The sequence below is a fragment of the Leiobunum rupestre genome, chromosome 1 (assembly GCF_980474605.1).
Source record: "Leiobunum rupestre chromosome 1, qqLeiRupe1.1.hap1, whole genome shotgun sequence".
Classification (NCBI taxonomy): domain Eukaryota; kingdom Metazoa; phylum Arthropoda; class Arachnida; order Opiliones; family Sclerosomatidae; genus Leiobunum; species Leiobunum rupestre.
Window position 1 is genome coordinate 37,845,452 of NC_143384.1, and position 16,764 is coordinate 37,862,215.

Sequence of the window (16,764 nt, forward strand, 5' to 3'; positions counted from 1 at the left end):
TTTGTCGGCGATTTCAATCCATTTATAACAACTCCACGGGGATCTTAAGCCATTTATAACAATTTCACGCTTATTTAAATTGATTTAAGACAATTTCACGGTGGTTTCAATTGATATATAAGAATTTATCGGTGATTCAATTGATTTGTAACCATTTCACGCTGATTTCATTTGATTTCCAACAATTTCATACTGATTTAATTTGTTTTCCAACGATTTCACGCTGATTTCATTTGATTTCCAACGATTTCACACTGATTTAATTTGTTTTCCAACGATTTCACGCTGATTTCATTTGATTTCCAACGATTTCATACTGATTTAATTTGTTTTCCAACGATTTCACGCTGATTTCATTTGATTTCCAACAATTTCACACTGATTTAATTTGATTTCCAACGATTTCACGCTGATTTCATTTGATTTCCAACAATTTCACACTGATTTAATTTCTTTTCCAACGATTTCACGCTGATTTCATTTGATTTCCAACGATTTCACGCTGATTTCATTTGATTTCCAACGATTTCACGCTAATTTCATTTGATTTCCAACAATTTCACACTGATTTAATTTGATTTCCAACGATTTCACGCTGATTTCATTTGATTTCCAACGATTTCACGCTGATTTCATTTGATTTCCAACAATTTCATGCTAATTTCAATGGATTTGTAACAATTTCTCGGTGGTTTGAATTGATTTATAATAATTTTACACTTATTTCAATTGATTTATGACAATTTCACGGATATTTCAATTGATTTGTAACAATTTATCGGTGATTTGATTTGATTTAAAACAATGTCAACGCTGATTTGAATTAATTTAAAACAACTTCACGGTGATTTCAAGCCATTTATAACAATTTTACGATTATTTCAATTTATTTAAAAATATTTTACGGTGATTTCAATTCATGTAAAACAATTTCGCGGTGATTTCAATTGATGTAAAACAATTTCGCGGTGATTTCAATTGATTTAAAACAATTTCGCGGTGATTTCAATCCATTTATAACAACGTCACGGTGATTTGAAGCCATTTATATCAATTTTACGCTGATTCAAATTGATTTAAAACAATTTCACGGTGATTTTAATTGTGGTCAAAAGTTAGTAGTTATTAAGGACAAATTTAGAATTCTACAAATATTTTTTCGCTTCTACAAATCATGTATGTCCGAATATCGGACATCTGAGCAGTAATTTCTTAAAGCGTTGGATCAAAATAATTAAAAATTATATCAATGAACTTGGCATTCTTGTTTAAATGTGTCTTTGACGTCCCTGTTTCTTAGTTTTACAAGGCTACGAGCGCGTGAATTTCAGATTTTCTAGTTCTAAGATTGTACTAATAAATATCTTGCCTTGTGACGTAAGAGAAACATTTTATTCTATTCTTTGTTCAATTTATTTTATTATATAGAAACATTTATTCCGGGACGTGACTAAAATGCTAAAACGCGCTTCGATTGGTTGTTAATGTATAGCGCCAATCATTCGTAGTTTTTGTGAAATTCTTTGATAAACCACATAAACATGGAAGTGCATACTCGCTTTAAGTTAGATTGTAATAAATTAAATTTAAAATACATAAATTTTGAATTTGAAAGAGGAGTTAAAACTAGCTCTATGACTTAGGCTCAAAGTGGTACCTTGGGTATTAGACTAGCTGAATATTATTTCAGTTTGGAACAGAGCATAGAATATTTGTTTCGAAGTTGAAATAGAGCATAGAATATTTGTTTCGAAGTTGAAATAGAGCAACAAAACGTATGTTCCGAAGTGGAAAACTTGAAATAGAGCAACAAAACGTTTGTTCCGAAGTTGAAAACTTGAAATAGAGCAACAAAACGTTTGTTCCGAAGTGGAAAACTTGAAATAGAGCAACAAAACGTTTGTTCCGAAGTGGAAAACTTGAAATAGAGCAACAAAACGTTTGTTCCGAAGTGGAAAACTTGAAATAGAGCAACAAAACGTTTGTTCCGAAGTGGAAAACTTGAAATAGAGCAACAAAACGTTTGTTCCGAAGTGGAAAACTTGAAATAGAGCAACAAAACGTTTGTTCCGAAGTGGAAAACTTGAAATAGAGCAACAAAACGTTTGTTCCGAAGTTGAAAACTTGAAATAGAGCAACAAAACGTTTGTTCCGAAGTTGAAAACTTGAAATAGAGCAGCAAAACGTTTGTTCCGAAGTTGAAAACTTGAAATAGATCAACAAAACGTTTGTTCCGAAGTTGAAAACTTGAAATAGAGCAACAAAACGTTTGTTCCGAAGTGGAAAACTTGAAATAGAGCAACAAAACGTTTGTTCCGAAGTTGAAAACTTGAAATAGAGCAACAAAACGTTTGTTTCGAAGTTGAAAACTTGAAATAGAGCAACAAAACGTTTGTTCCGAAGTTGAAAACTTGAAATATAGCAACAAAACGTTTGTTCCGAAGTGGAAAACTTGAAATAGAGCAACAAAACGTTTGTTCCGAAGTTGAAAACTTGAAATAGAGCAACAAAACGTTTGTTCCGAAGTTGAAAACTTGAAATAGAGCAACAAAACGTTTGTTCCGAAGTTGAAAACTTGAAATAGAGCAACAAAACGTTTGTTCCGAAGTTGAAAACTTGAAATAGAGCAACAAAACGTTTGTTCCGAAGTTGAAAACTTGAAATAGACCAACAAAACGTTTGTTCCGAAGTTGAAATAGAGCAACAAAACGTTTGTTCCGAAGTTGAAATAGAGCAACAAAACGTTTGTTCCGAAGTTGAAATAGAGCAACGAAACGTGTGATTGGTAGTAGGTTTCGAAATTGGAACAAATTGGATTGGAAAGATTAAAAATAGACTTTGTTTCGAACGAAAGCCAAGTCACTGTAATTGGAAAATCGACCTAAAATCATCCACTAGATACATGTCTAACGACAAGTTCCCCGAGGGTCTAATTTTGCTTAGTTTTTATTTTAAATTATCCGAATAAAATCACGCAAAAAGCAAGCACGGTGCCACCTGCAGACATTAGTTTCGATCGCCATCTCAAGGACATCGCAGACACCGCGAGACACCACTAAGAAAAAACGATCATGCCTAAAAAATCACCGCAAAAAGATCTCGAAGTAACTTTCAAGGTAAATACCCCCCGAGCGCGACACTTCGCAGACTCTAAACGAGTGGTTGAACACGCCTTTTTACCCGACACGAAGAACATGGCCACGATTATTAGGACATTCTTCAAGTTAATAAATCGTATTTGGGCGCCGATTAAATTGATTAAATCGTGATTAGAAGTATTTCATAGTGATGATTAAAAATTATATTTGACTTTTATTTGAATGTTTTTTCATTAAATTATATTTAATTAAATTTAAATAGTACCTCTAATTTGGTTTGAAATATGCTACAAATGCTTTTTAATTTCTGAAAATTTCATCAAAGTATAAAATAATCGTTGAATTAAAATCAAATTAATTGAAATCATACAACCTTGATTTTCTAAATACGTATCATTAAAGAAACTATTATTCGATTTAATACAGGACTGTATACACAATTTTATCCAATAACCAGTAAGCGAAGTACGTCAGAACCCCACTTTTTATTTTTGGGGCCCCTTAGAAGGATTTTGTGGGCCCTTTTTCATGTCCTTAAGCTAGAAAATGTTGTGTTAAATCATCAAAAGTTTTAGTTAGATGATCAATGTAATAAATTTCAGAACAATTTTAAGAAATTTAAAAATTTTACCCCAATGGGTTTCGCTAATTTTAAATTTTCTGGGCCCCTATTCGTAGGATTTGGGGGTCCATTATTCGTAGGATTTGGGGGTCCATTATTCGTAGGATTTGGGGGTCCATTATTCGTAGGATTTGGGGGTACATTATTCGTAGGATTTGGGGGTCCATTATTCGTAGGATTTGGGGGTCCATTATTCGTAGGATTTGGGGGTCCATTATTCGTAGGATTTGGGGGTCCATTATTCGTAGGATTTGGGGGTCCATTATTCGTAGGATTTGGGGGTCCATTATTCGTAAGATTTGGGGGTCCATTATTCGTAGGATTTGGGGTCCATTATTCGTAGAATTGGGGGTCCATTATTCGTAGGATTTGGGGGTCCATTATTCGTAGGATTTGGGGGTCCATTATTCGTAGGATTTGGGGGTCCATTATTCGTAGGATTTGGGGGTCCATTATTCGTAGGATTTGGGGGTCCATTATTCGTAAGATTTGGGGGTCCATTATTCGTAGGATTTGGGGGTCCATTATTCGTAGGATTTGGGGGTCCATTATTCGTAGGATTTGGGGGTCCATTATTCGTAGGATTTGGGGGTCCATTATTCGTAGGATTTGGGGGTCCATTATTCGTAGGATTTGGGGGTCCATTATTCGTAGGATTTGGGGGTCCATTATTCGTAGGATTTGGGGGTCCATTATTCGTAGGATTTGGGGGTCCATTATTCGTAGGATTTGGGGTCCATTATTCGTAGGATTTGGGGGTCCATTATTCGTATGATTTGGGGGTCCATTATTCGTAGGATTTGGGGGTCCATTATTCGTAAGATTTGGGGGTCCATTATTCGTAAGATTTGGGGGTCCATTATTCGTAGGATTTGGGGGTCCATTATTCGTAGGATTTGGGGGTCCATTATTCGTAGGATTTGGGGGTCCATTATTCGTAGGATTTGGGGGTCCATTATTTTTTACTTGGATGCTTAAAAGACTTCAATCAAAACTAACTTTATCACTATGTTAAGAAAATATCCCATAGAAAATTATCTATTTAATATAAATTATACACAAAAATCATTTGAAAATTGCTATTTATAACATTAAAATCGTTATAATTCATTAAGGGCATGCATTTGAGTTATCGTTGTAAACTATCTCGAAGTTATTCTTACAAATCTTGTAGGAATATCGTAATAATTCGTTCGATTTTCCAGTTGCCATCCACTTGACGCATATTCCAAATATACAAATGTCACAAACGTGCTCAAATAAAAGTTAGAAAAACATTACATTACATATTGCATGGTATTCTTAGGTAGCTTAAGATATTTTCTTGCAATGAAACTGATCAACTTAACGCACATTCCAAAACTGACCAAAATTTGCTTAAATAAAATAAGACTATATTTGCAAGAATTCTGATCAACTTGACGCACATTCCAAAACTGAACAAAATTTGCTTAAATAAAATAAGACTATCCTTGCAAGAATTCTGATCAACTTGACGCACATTCCAAAACTGACCAAAATTTGCTTAACTAAAATAAGACTATATTTGCAAGAATTCTGATCAACTTGACGCACATTCCAAAACTGAACAAAATTTGCTTAAATAAAATAAGACTATCCTTGCAAGAATTCTGATCAACTTGACGCACATTCCAAAACTGACCAAAATTTGCTTAAATAAAATAAGACTATCCTTGCAAGAATTCTGATCAACTTGACGCAAATTCTAAAACTGACCAAAATTTGCTTAAATAAAATAAGACTATCCTTGCAAGAATTCTGATCAACTTGACGCACATTCCAAAACTGACCAAAATTTGCTTAAATAAAATAAGACTATCCTTGCAAGAATTCTGATCAACTTGACGCACATTCCAAAACTGACCAAAATTTGTTTAAATAAAATAAGACTAGTCTTGCAAGAATTCTGATCAACTTGACGCACATTCCAAAACTGACCAAAATTTGTTTAAATAAAATAAGACTAGTCTTGCAAGAATTCTGATCAACTTGACGCACATTCCAAAACTGACCAAAATTTGCTTAAATAAAATAAGACTATATTTGCAAGAATTCTGATCAACTTGACGCACATTCCAAAACTGAACAAAATTTGCTTAAATAAAATAAGACTATCCTTGCAAGAATTCTGATCAACTTGACGCACATTCCAAAACTGACCAAAATTTGCTTAAATAAAATAAGACTATCCTTGCAAGAATTCTGATCAACTTGACGCACATTCTAAAACTGACCAAAATTTGCTTAAATAAAATAAGACTATCCTTGCAAGAATTCTGATCAACTTGACGCACATTCCAAAACTGACCAAAATTTGCTTAAATAAAATAAGACTATCCTTGCAAGAATTCTGATCAACTTGACGCACATTCCAAAACTGACCAAAATTTGTTTAAATAAAATAAGACTAGTCTTGCAAGAATTCTGATCAACTTGACGCACATTCCAAAACTGACCAAAATTTGTTTAAATAAAATAAGACTAGTCTTGCAAGAATTCTGATCAACTTGACGCACATTCCAAAACTGACCAAAATTTGCTTAAATAAAATAAGACTAGTCTTGCAAGAATTCTGATCAACTTGACGCACATTCCAAAACTGAACAAAATTTGCTTAAATAAAATAAGACTATCCTTGCAAGAATTCTGATCAACTTGACGCACATTCCAAAACTGACCAAAATTTGCTTAACTAAAATAAGACTATATTTGCAAGAATTCTGATCAACTTGACGCACATTCCAAAACTGACCAAAATTTGCTTAACTAAAATAAGACTATATTTGCAAGAATTCTGATCAACTTGACGCACATTCCAAAACTGAACAAAATTTGCTTAAATAAAATAAGACTATCCTTGCAAGAATTCTGATCAACTTGACGCACATTCCAAAACTGACCAAAATTTGCTTAAATAAAATAAGACTATCCTTGCAAGAATTCTGATCAACTTGACGCACATTCCAAAACTGACCAAAATTTGTTTAAATAAAATAAGACTAGTCTTGCAAGAATTCTGATCAACTTGACGCACATTCCAAAACTGACCAAAATTTGTTTAAATAAAATAAGACTAGTCTTGCAAGAATTCTGATCAACTTGACGCACATTCCAAAACTGACCAAAATTTGCTTAAATAAAATAAGACTATATTTGCAAGAATTCTGATCAACTTGACGCACATTCCAAAACTGAACAAAATTTGCTTAAATAAAATAAGACTATCCTTGCAAGAATTCTGATCAACTTGACGCACATTCCAAAACTGACCAAAATTTGCTTAAATAAAATAAGACTATCCTTGCAAGAATTCTGATCAACTTGACGCACATTCCAAAACTGACCAAAATTTGCTTAAATAAAATAAGACTATCCTTGCAAGAATTCTGATCAACTTGACGCACATTCCAAAACTGACCAAAATTTGTTTAAATAAAATAAGACTAGTCTTGCAAGAATTCTGATCAACTTGACGCACATTCCAAAACTGACCAAAATTTGTTTAAATAAAATAAGACTAGTCTTGCAAGAATTCTGATCAACTTGACGCACATTCCAAAACTGACCAAAATTTGCTTAAATAAAATAAGACTAGTCTTGCAAGAATTCTGATCAACTTGACGCACATTCCAAAACTGACCAAAATTTGCTTAAATAAAATAAGACTAGTCTTGCAAGAATTCTGATCAACTTGACGCACATTCCAAAACTGACCAAAATTTGCTTAAATAAAATAAGACTAGTCTTGCAAGAATTCTGATCAACTTGACGCACATTCCAAAACTGACCAAAATTTGCTTAAATAAAATAAGACTATATTTGCAAGAATTCTGATCAACTTGACGCACATTCCAAAACTGAACAAAATTTGCTTAAATAAAATAAGACTATCCTTGCAAGAATTCTGATCAACTTGACGCACATTCCAAAACTGACCAAAATTTGCTTAAATAAAATAAGACTATCCTTGCAAGAATTCTGATCAACTTGACGCACATTCTAAAACTGACCAAAATTTGCTTAAATAAAATAAGACTATCCTTGCAAGAATTCTGATCAACTTGACGCACATTCCAAAACTGACCAAAATTTGCTTAAATAAAATAAGACTATCCTTGCAAGAATTCTGATCAACTTGACGCACATTCCAAAACTGACCAAAATTTGTTTAAATAAAATAAGACTAGTCTTGCAAGAATTCTGATCAACTTGACGCACATTCCAAAACTGACCAAAATTTGTTTAAATAAAATAAGACTAGTCTTGCAAGAATTCTGATCAACTTGACGCACATTCCAAAACTGACCAAAATTTGCTTAAATAAAATAAGACTAGTCTTGCAAGAATTCTGATCAACTTGACGCACATTCCAAAACTGACCAAAATTTGCTTAAATAAAATAAGACTAGTCTTGCAAGAATTCTGATCAACTTGACGCACATTCCAAAACTGACCAAAATTTGCTTAAATAAAATAAGACTAGTCTTGCAAGAATTCTGATCAACTTGACGCACATTCCAAAACTGACCAAAATTTGCTTAAATAAAATAAGACTAGTCTTGCAAGAATTCTGGTCAACTTGACGCACATTCCAAAACTGACCAAAATTTTCCAAATAGACTAAATTATACTTTAATTAAAAAAGACTATTCTTGCAAGAATCAACTTTAGGCATATTCAAAAACGGACGAAAAATATACATGAAAATTATACTTAAATAAAATAAATAACACATATTGTAATGGTATTATTAGATTATATCAGAAGTAAATGAACCGAAGTTATCGAAATAGCGCTCCGAATCGGAGGGCGTTTTCCTTATGAAAATATTGAGAAAATCGAGTCAAATAAAAGCTAATTTCCTTCCCCGTCTTTTGACGCAATAAATTGCACTTGGGAATTGTAGGTATAGCTAGTTCTATGCATAAAAAATGGTTTCATAAAAACAAAAACGTTTTTTTTTCGGCCTAGGAACGCGCAAAATTTCAAATTCGAGGTCAAAATGTAGCTTTAAAAGGAAAACGCCTTCAACATGGAGAGTATAGCCGTCTGATAACTTCGGTTCATTTACTTCTGATTATATACTATCACTTGGTGCGATCAGCGACTCTCAGTTTAAACTCTTACGTACAAATATATTTACGGCGAGTCAATGATAATGCTAGCTTTGTTTTGTAAATAAATCTCTCGGGGTTTTTCACGATGGTAATTTTAGATCCTTTTGTGATTTTAATGAAGAGGGTTTCGCGTCCCCTCACCCCTTGAAGATGGTTTCCTCTCCCAATGGAGGCTAGGGAGGAGGATGGCGATAATGGTGATGGCTCCGGAGCGAGGATAATAATGAAACTACAGCTCTCCGGGTGATTATCTCGCTTCGTCGAGCGTGGCAAAGGTGATGGCCGCTTTGGGCTGATGTCCCCTACTTACGCCACGAACGAACCCCCTCAGTGTCCATGGCCACACCGACCATCTGAGAAAGATCTCCCCTCCCACCTCCTTCTCCACCGGTTTCAAGGTTGTTCGGATTGGGGGCCTTATGTAGCTGGTGCCTGTGTCGGTCTGCTGAATATAGGACCGCTCACTATTCATTGTGAAAATTGATACGGGATTAAAGGTAATAAAATAATAATAATAATCAGCTAGGCTAATATCCAAGCGACTTTTAAAGCCATTTATTCAGGTGGCCCGGTTACAACGCGTAGGAAGGTGGTGGCAAGCCCTACATGCCACGCGAGCCAACAGCTCCCTATACACTGACTATTACCGTTGACCTCAACAAGTTTTTATGGACGGGGAAACCGAAAAGCTCGGGGGAAAACCCCTTAAATCAGTGCGAAGAGAACTTGCAAACTCAACGCGGAAGGAGTTTTCACCCAGTGCCACAAGCTGGGATCGAGCCCGGCTCCTCTTGCTGCGAGGTGAAAGTGCTAACAACTCCGCCACCCCATATTCAGTAACGTAGAGTGGCGGATACAGAAAAAACTCAAGGGGGGGGGGGGGGCGCTATAAGACATCTTGAGCTATGGGTGTAAATCATCAAGTCACATGCTAAGCTTAAGAGAACTTTATTCAAACTGTTTCCAAGACAAGAACTACAATCAACCGAATAAAAACACACATACATATCAGTAACATATTAAAAAAGTTTCGATTCTGTGTTTCCAAATTTTATGAAATTCGAGGCTTCCTTTCATTGTCGTGGATAAAAATTGTGTATCATGCTATAGTCTACGTAGGACCGTCTTTGAACATCGTATAAATTTATACAACGACTTTCAAGTCTTCTCCGTTAGACAATTATATTCCAAAACTATTTTAATGTATACACTTTTGTAAAACGCGAAAATCTCTGGCTTCATAATACCTACAACACACGTTCGGCCACAGATGGTCACTTAACACTAGAAAGAAAATTAAAAACCCTTGGCCAAAAAAAATCCATTATATCTCGGACCTAAACTCTATAATATTTTAGACAAAAATATTAATTCCTGTAACAATTATTATTTATTTTAAAAAAATGATATATGTAAATGGTTGTGTGAGTACGGATACAAAAAGTTATACAATTTTTTAGATTTTAATTAATTTTTCTCCCTTATTGTTGAACTAAAAAAAATTGTGACGCACAAAGGTCATGATTATGACTATTATGCTTATGTGGATATTGGGGTGATGTATGTATTTAAATTAACAATTATAATGTATTACTATGTCATCAATTAAATTATTATTATTATTAACAATTTGTGTTCTCTTCTTTAAACTATGAATTCCATGCGCCTATTCTTCCTGGCCAATTGGTGAATGACATCGCCTAGGTTTCGGTAACGGTTAATCATTATCCATGATTAAATAAAAGAAATTTACCGGTTAATATTTCGGAAAATGATTAAAAAACATTTATTATTCGTAAAATTTTAGCTTTTTATCGAAAAAAACGTCGTTTTTCCGATTAATTTTACAAATTGATCAAAAAATTAATCGGATAATACAGAAATATAAATTACTTGATCAAAACATTTTACGAATAATTTTGAGAGCTTTATCTATTGAATAAAAGTTAACCATCCCCGACCTCTAACATCGCCCTCACCTTGCCGTGAACCGCGCTTGGGGCTGGGACAGCCGCAATTAGCAAAATAATAACCGAGCTGATTTTTCATAGTTATTGCGCAATCAATATTTAATGAATACTTGAGCATCCCCAACCCGACCAACCCAAAAAAATCGATTGCGCAACTACCAACTAATATCATATAACATCAGTTACTGTATTTTTAATAAAATATTCGGTTTTCAACGAAGTAGAAATTCCTATTTTAAAAAATAACCAAATAAAACCAATTTTGGTATATTTACTAAATTCACGAGTGGGAGTTAATAATTACGATTTTTAGTATCAAGGGTATTGGCGCCCCCCAAAACAATTTGAGCGCCTCCGAGTTTTGGTGGCTGGTTATAGTGTCTAAATCGAGGGGTCCCTACAAATCTCGTACTCTCTAGAGAAAAATGATTGTATAAATCTTGAAACCAAATTGAAAATCAGTTCCTAAATATCAAAATCAGCCAAAAACTCGACAGAAATCAACACGAAAATCGTGCTCTAAAATCTCACAGTCAGTTTCCGATTTCTGAAATCACTTTGAGATTCAAAACCCCGTACGTAATAATTTACACGTGTCTGACGTCTCGGTCTAAACTAGATGACCAAAGTGAAATACTACTTCTAAGGATGGTAATAGAGAGGTTAAGCCAGAAGTAGAAACGTGAATCGGGGAACTTGAAGGCGGTGCACGATGTACACGCAAACGTACGTCTAGACGTTCCCTCACTCACGTTTCCGGACGCTCACTCCAATGATAAAGGGACACCCTCGTATGATTAAATCATGATTAGATTATATTCAAATTAAATCTACAGCTTTGGCTGCACAAAGATTAAATTATGATTAAATTTTTAATCATAATTATTAGGACACCCTGTAACAACATCTAACATCGGTATTGGCCGATATCGGCTTAAACGAAGCCGATATTGGCCGATACCGGTGTTAGAAAAATATTTTCAGGAAAAACATTTAAAAATAAGAAAATTCTCAATTAACTATCTAATAATAATATTTGATTCGATTGGCCCCGCTACGTACGTCAGACTTGAAGACTTCAGAAGCTAGATCATTGATTTTTTTAGACAGGGGGTTACGAGTGTAAACAAAAAAGTGTCGAAAAAAGGTTTGAAAATTTGCATTCAAGCAATAGGAAGTGTCCTACTTAACGTTATTATCGTACTTATGGTACTAACAAGAATGAATTCGGATATCTCTAAAAATATGGAACTGCCGTGATTCTAAAGCCCACACTCGCGTATTTTATAGAAAGGGTCAGTTTGTTTAATTAATTAACAAAGATAAGAAGAACCTCGATACCCAAGATTCGAAATAACTGCCTCGCGCGTAGTCAATAGCGTTTACCCACTTCCTGCCGAAACTCCGAAATATTAGCTCCATAGTTACCATGGTGACCAATTATTGATAGCGCATTACAGCGACCGATGGAGGCTGATTTTTCGGAGGTCACGTGCCAGAAGTGGGTAATTGCTTCGTTACTAAACCCTCAATCCGAATCTATAGGGTACGGAATTCCACATTATCTTTGCTCAGAAGGAAATTTGGATGTAGTGGATTGGTTGTAGTCTATTACTGAAAGAACGTTTATTTTGTACAGATCATTCGTGTTTAAGCTCAGCTAGAGGCATTTTCCTTTAAAGAGATAGTGACAGATTTTTTCATATATAATATTAATATTTCATTAAATATATAAAAAGACCATGATAAGTATAGTGGTAATAACGATTTTAGTTAGAAAACGTGTATTCACTATTAAATTTTAGATTTTAAATGGAAAAGTCAACTTCCCCGCAAGCTCCGGGTCTCATATTGCTGACGTCATTCGCGGGTATTATCTGCCGCTGCCTTAGCCGAGCCGAGAGAGAATATTTAGAGTGAAATCAGAGGGAAAATAGCTACTTCCCAAATACGTCGTAGAATATGGGTGAGTTTGCGGAGAAGAGAACATTTCACAAATAATTTAAAGTAAATTTTCATAATCAAATACTAATTTAAAGTGGTATAACATATATATTTTCGGATTCACGGCATTAAACTCTATCTAATGAAGGTCATTAAGTCAAGAAATTTAACTGTGCTCCAAGCTGTCACTATCTCTTTAAGCTGTTCCGAATGTTCTCAGAGAGCTCGCAGTGCTTCCAGAGCGCCCAGAAAGTCTTTAGTTGCGTGTCCCATTGGTCTATGAATAGCAGATCTTAATGATAGTATCATTTTATATTGGCATGTTTCTCCGAAGGTATATAACTAGTGATGTAAGTCGGGTAAATACCCAGTGGGTAGGGTATTTTTAAATAGGTATTTACCCGGGTATTTACCCCATGCACGGGTAAATACCCAAAACTAGGGTTTTTATAATTAGGGCGTTAGTTAGTATCGGGTCGAGTGGAGCTATCTGTTATCCTCCTTGTCTACATCTTTTGCTTGGTTTGGGCTTATTAGGTAGGGAAATTTGGGCAAACTACATTTTTAAAAGCAGTTTTATATTAGTCAATTTTATTTCTAGCCTGGGAGTTATTCAAAGATAAAAATAAAGGTGTTGCTTTCATATATATTGCTGTAGTGAATACAAACATTCTAATGTCAACAAAATGACAAAGTATATCAGGAAATGTTTTAATGGCCCACATGAAATGAATAAAATCCTTAATTGCTCATGTTACTGTTAGTGTTAAGCCTGGTAATAAAATAGTCATGATGAGGAGTCTGAGGAGAGCCAGGGGCAGCAGAGACTGAACTTTCAAGTGATCATCCAGATAATGAATAAATCATATTTAATAGTTATCTCATATGTAATGTTACTATGTAAAATTTGCAAAAAAAGTAAAAAAACCATAATTAATATTTAATATGAGAATAACTTGATGTGTTTGTGGGTTTTTCAATTACCATATTCTTAATTGAATAAATTAAAAAATATTTAACAAAGAAATTAAAGGTGTTTATAAACACCTGGGTATTTATGTATTTTGGGTATTTACCCGGGTAAGTACCCAAGGTATTTACCCTGCGTTATAAATACCCGGGTATTTTACATCACTATATATAACGTGTTTAAAAATGCAGTATTATCCATAGTCTGAAGACTGGGGGCCCACTAAGAGCAGGGGCCCACGCATCACAAGGGGGAGGGGGATGTTTCAGGGCCCAAAGAAGCTCGAAGTCTTGGAGCCCTGCCATTAGTTAGGTGGTTTCTTTTCGCCTGTTCCGGGGACGATAATTACTCCGGCCCATAAACTATTCGCTTGTTCCTGAGTATTAGGGTTAATCTTTTTACTCCTTCTGAAAAGCATGTGTAAAGAAAGTAAATCGGATTTTGTCATCTGCTAGCTAAAATTTATCTGCTAAAATGGCCACAGGCAGCCATTTTGGAAAACCGTTTTTACTTCGACTCAAACTATTCGTCACCACAGAATCGGAGTCATATGACGTCATAGCCTTACTCTTCTTACCCTACTCCGAAATCCCGCAACAAGCGAAAAGAAACCACCTACTGGTGTTTCAAGGGAGTATGATTTTCCATACTTATAGTGGACAGGAAACCATAGCTCTACTTGGAATGCTTATCCTGGCGTATTGCGTATGGTAAGATCATTCTGACGGCTTTGGCCCCGCCTACGAGAGAAAAAACCCCCTTTGCGTGCGCTCCCCTTTCACGTTGTTGTTTGTTAAGTTAACATAGTGACGTCAAAAAAAACGTCAGCCACATCGAGACGAAAATCTGCCGCGATAAGCATTCCAAGTAGAGGTATGGATTCCTGTTCATAGCCGATTATAGAGTTTGTGTTGCTGCGACTGGATATATAACAGATTTGCCTATGGTTTATCTTTATACTGCCAAAGCTGAGCTTTTCTATGCATATAATTTTCAGACATGTTTCGAGCTCTATTTACGAAATTCAAACGATTCTGTGGCCCTGTAATTACTTTCTGAGCACCCCGGGGCCGCCCAAAATACGTATAATAACTATAATTTGATGTCTTTTAATAGTTCTTTTTATAAAGTAACGTGGCCTTCTTGTATTAATGTGGCTCTTACGTCACAGTCTCTTACTTTTACGAGTCTACGAGCGCGCGATAGAATATATGTTTTTCTCGCGCGCGTGCAAATCGCTCGTGCGAAGAATGTACTAATAAAGTTGAGTCTTGTGACGTAAGAGCAACATTTTAACAAGTTGGGCAAGACCACTTTTTATTTTATAAAATCAACTATTATTTATACTCACTGGTCAAAAACGGTCTATTTGATAATTAGAAATATATGGTTTTTCCATAAATGCTCCTACTTTCTGAGCATACTAACCGTAGATATAAGAAATGTATATGAAGGTCTAGATAAATTTCGGGGCGTCTAAGCCTAACATAAAATACGGAGTTGACATCTAGCAGACACCGAGGAAGGCACGTGACCAAGAGCGCGAGCTCTCTTAGCATTTTAGTACTAACGAGGAGACTACCCGAGGTGATAATCACCGATTTTGTTGAAACTAGGTGGGTATGTAGACCTTATGGTAACATGAAATTCCACAAAGGGAAAGGTTGCAATGGGCATTATTTTTGCCATGGCAACCGAAAATGTTTTTGACAACACAGTCTGTATATTGTCCCATTGAAAATAACAATTGATCAATTTTTACATATTTTGATCAAATTGACCAAAATATGTAAAAATATCATAAAATTCATTTCATTTGTCAATTTTGATCTATTTTTTTTGGTTTTGAAATGTGAATTTTTTTTTAATTTTTTCACAGGGGGGGTACCCTTAGAAGTGCTCAGATTCCCATGTTATTTTCAATGAGAAAATATACATACTGTGTTGTCAAAAACATTTTCGGTTGCCAGGGCAAAACTAATGCCCATTGCAATTTTTCCCTTGGTGAAATTTCATGTTACCATAAGTTCTACATACCCACCTAGTTTCAACCAAATCGGTGATTATCACCTCGGGTAGTCTCCTCGTAAGTGCTTGACCTTTCCGCAGGCCGTAGTCTTTAGACACCATCTGTTGGTGACTTTTAGTATAATTTTTAAGCAGGAGACAATAGCTCTCGCGACGATAGCACGAGCTTTCTTACCGATAGATAGCGCCTTATAAGGATAGCCTGCAGAAATTTCGCGTTTCTGGCTTTCTGCTAGCTGTCAGCTCCGTATTCACTCCCTTTGAAATATTTTATCTAGACCTTTATATACGGTTCCTATATCTATGATACTAACTGACGTAACACCTCAGTCTAAGAGTTTTAAAGGGTGTTCAAAGTTATATATTTATGATGGATCACCCAATTTTACATGTCTGCCAACAGGTTTATCAGAAACTACGACCAGCTAGCGTTATTTCCGTTAAGAAAGGTAGTAAGGTGTATTGGTTGAAAAGTGTCAGCTGCATAAATGATGTTTTTACTTCCGCCAGAAGTTAACAATTTCATATCGTATTTATTTTCGATTGAAGAGGTCTCATATTTGGGTTCCAACTTAGAACGCGACGTCTTGTTTGATTCAAAGCCGATTCACCGCCTTCTGGTTTTTTCGGGGCTAAAAATCTCTCAATGAAGTCTTGTCCATCTTCGTGGTCCATAATGAATATACGATTGTTTTCCCAACCCGGCCGCTGGTTCATCTATAATTAAAAACCCCCGCTTTCAAAGTACATGACACTGCCTGACGTCACTCAATTTTAATGGTTTGCTTTCAGGTTTTAGTCATAGATAAAATATGCCCATTCAAGTCCCTGGAAATATTCCCCACTTTAAATGACTGCCTTTGTCATTAAAATTAATAAAATAATAAAAGAATATTCCAATAAAAAGTGTTAGAACACGGCGTGGTTTATAATTCTCGGGTACTGCCCTTCTTGGGACTCGTGAGTGTGATTAAATTAATATAATTTATAATAA

At 35.1% G+C, this 16,764-nt stretch overlaps 1 protein-coding gene across 1 annotated transcript in view; it reads right to left on the reverse strand.

Moving 5' to 3' along the window:
* Positions 1-16,764, reverse strand: part of LOC149962303 (ras-related protein Rab-37-like) — a 106,641-nt gene that overhangs the window by 79,754 nt on the left and 10,123 nt on the right. The window lies entirely within an intron of this gene.